Genomic DNA, 3,215 nt, shown 5'->3' on the forward strand with positions numbered 1-3,215 from the left:
CTTTGCGAATTCTTCATGTTTTGTTTTCTCATTTAAATGCAGAACTCTACACTCTCTACTGTCGGCGTTGAATACATATCTGTTACCATAAACAATAATTACCGGATCCATAAGATCTCGGAGAAAGATGAACAATAAGATGAAGAAGATAGATATATATATAGATAAAGAAGATGAAGAAAAAAGATGAACAGACAGACAAACGTAGTTGTAAAGTAGTTCGTTAGCAATGACATGGTAAATCCGAGTTGATGACATGGCGGATGACATGGAAAATCGGTTAATCAGCCGACAAACAAATATATAACTCAGCCTCCGTAAATCAGCTCTCATTTACGATGTAAGTCAGCCGAACCATGGAATATTTCAGTAATTAATCTTTTGATCCTTAATCAGCCGTAATTAGGATGAAAAACGATAAATCAGCCGTATCATCACATTGATCAGCCGTCAAACGAATGATATTCTAGTAATTAATCTTTTGCTAATAAGTCAGCCGTAACCGAGCCGAGTTTACTGTTAATCCATCCTATTACGGCTGACTAATCATAAACTCAGCCGTAACAACATCACATTAGTCAGCCGTAAATTATATAACTGAGCCAGTCGATATTCATTATCTCAGCTGGGGAAACATAACTCAGCCGTCTCTTAGTTACAACTCAGCCAAATTTTCCAGAAAACAAACCACCGATGTATAAGTCAGCCATAACCTTTGTCTGTAAGTCAGCCTTTATCTCATAAATCAGCCATATTTTTGTAATTCAGCCGTATCGTCTGGCTGACTTATGTTCTTAAGTCAGTCTTTTCCTCTTAACTCAGCCGCGTTTGTTTATTCAGCCGACATGTAGATATAAATCAGCCGTAACGACGTATGTAGCGTATTACGACTGGCTTAATGAATACACAGAACATAATTCCTACGTGGCGCCGGGTTTTTGCTTATGTGGCAGCGAAAAGTAATGGCATTCCTGTAAATATTTTTTTCTCATAACGTAAAAGAAACGCTTGGTATTTAAAAAATGCCAGTAATAAAAAAAATATTTGTATGGTTCTAGTCAATTGTCCTAAAATATTGTATATTTGAGTAAACTTCCCTTGATTAAAAGTGGAAGAAGTCAACGTCTCTGTTTTCAAGAAATGCAAGACGAAAGACTTAACATGCACACACAAACTATATTTTAGGTTGCTAACAAAAAAAAACACTATACTTTAGGTTTAGCAAATTTAGCCCAAAATTAGCAAAAACCAAATTATGTGACATAACCGGCGATAATCTGTTAAACCGACGAACCAGCGAATTCGATTCAAACTTGTCTGTTACAATCTGTATCATAACCAGCGAAAATCCAAGCACTGATTGAGAACATAGAGACATATAAAAATTCAGATACTTAACTTGAGTAGCCAAAGAGCAAATAGCTAACCACCAGCAACACATATAGACTCAGTAGTAAGTGTTGTAGTAAGAGGAGGAGCAGCAGCAGCAGCTTGCTGGACCGGTGCAGCCACTGGTGCTGTAGCTGCAGTAGTTGGGTATGCCTGAAGTTTTTCAAATAAATAATTAGTCCATTAGTTGGTGAAATGAAACAACTCTTAATCAAACAAACTGGGGCTAGCTTAATAACTGTTAAAAATAATCGATTACCTGATTAGGATGCGCGCAATAAGCAGTGTCTTCTGGCACTGGTGTTGGTGTTTGTGAAGCAGCATAGCCAGCAGGCTAGCCCATTTTGAGACACAAACAAATAGAGTATGCTTGGAAACTTTCTCACAGTTCAAGCATTGTTCATCAAAACTTAAGTGTGATGAAGCTGCTTGTGTTCTTAACTTGGCGGCTTTTCCATTCATGACTCATCTCTTAACTAAACTATATACAAAAATTATTTCTACAATCAAGAACTATTTGAAGAGTTGATAAATTAAAAACAGTTTCGTGTATATATATAATATATGTATGTACCTAGACTGCTGTTTTAGATGGTTCTCATAAGCGCTGCAATTCTTCCATATTTGATGTGGCCTATTACTATAATGTTTTCAACCTATCTAGAAACAACATGAGAATGACGCAATCTCCTTTTTCCAAGTCCAATTCGTTTTCTGAAGCAGCTGAGAATGGATGAGTCACCTGTCCATATGATAGAACGAACATGTTTTTTATGAAGAGTATTTTTCATTCTCTTAGATAAGAGATGATGATATTTCCACAAGATAAAAACTTACCTCAGCTAGAAAGTATGATGTTTTCTCTGTTAGAATCGAAGGAGCAGCAGATTGTTGTGTTGTTCCTCGGTTACTAACTAAGAAACACAGCACGCCAAAACAATGTGAGTTTTGATGATGAGATTCAGATATGAAAACTATACATCAATCACTAACCTCTCGGCTTCAATGTCACTGAGGACGGCGACTATTCTGAAATGACAGTTCTTCTCCCTTCGACCTTGAGCTTGAGTAGAATAAGCAATATGGTTAAAACAACAGAGAATACGAAAACTGAAGTGTATGTGTTTAAACATACCATGGCCACAAGCCTCTGGAAGCTAAGTCTTATGTCGCTGTGATTCAATATCAGCCAGTTCAGAAGTGGCTTCGCTTCCGCTAGTTGAAGCTTTGCAAGGCTTTCTTAGCCGGATCTTCTCTTACACACACTTGCCTACTTGAATCTTTGTCTGCATGTTTTCTTTCTGAAATTTCAACTCACATTACAATATTAGACAGCATCATGATCATTGTCAGAAGATTACATGTGTCTCTGCCGCTAGTATCATGCGGCTTTAACATGTAAGAAAGTAACGAAATGACAAAGATGTAAAATTAACAACTGCGAGGAAAATCTTCAGAAGGAAAATATAAACAACAATGCAATTATATCCCTTCTCATACCTGTTCATATCAAAAAATGTATCAAACGGAAACAGTGCTCCGATTCAGCTAAGCCAGGGCCCATGGGGAGACGGTTTTAAAGATTGAGCAACTGGAGCCTTCCCAGTGGATTTTGCCGAATAGGTCGTCATTGACTGATGAGATTTTCAGGTAAATTTTGGAGGTTTCGTGAGTTTTTGTGTGGAGTAGGGAATGGAAATAAAGGTTTATATAACCTCAAAAACGAAAGGAACACGTACGATAGCATGTCTTTTGATTGATTGAGTAAATAGGGGGTTTAATATGAAAGAGTGGGTGGATCAAGCGTTACTAAAGACAAAACGTTG

At 37.2% G+C, this 3,215-nt stretch overlaps 1 long non-coding RNA gene across 1 annotated transcript; it reads right to left on the minus strand.

The window, feature by feature from the left end:
• Window positions 1–1,925: 1,925 nt before the first annotated feature.
• On the minus strand, window positions 1,926–2,563 carry LOC106304752. The gene is made up of 4 exons (XR_001262824.1): window positions 2,525–2,563; window positions 2,383–2,452; window positions 2,227–2,303; window positions 1,926–2,131 (listed from the first exon to the last, which is right to left on the minus strand). It is a non-coding gene; the product is annotated as an uncharacterized LOC106304752 (long non-coding RNA).
• Window positions 2,564–3,215: the final 652 nt, after the last annotated feature.

Source organism: Brassica oleracea, chromosome C7 (genome assembly GCF_000695525.1).
Source record: "Brassica oleracea var. oleracea cultivar TO1000 chromosome C7, BOL, whole genome shotgun sequence".
Classification (NCBI taxonomy): domain Eukaryota; kingdom Viridiplantae; phylum Streptophyta; class Magnoliopsida; order Brassicales; family Brassicaceae; genus Brassica; species Brassica oleracea.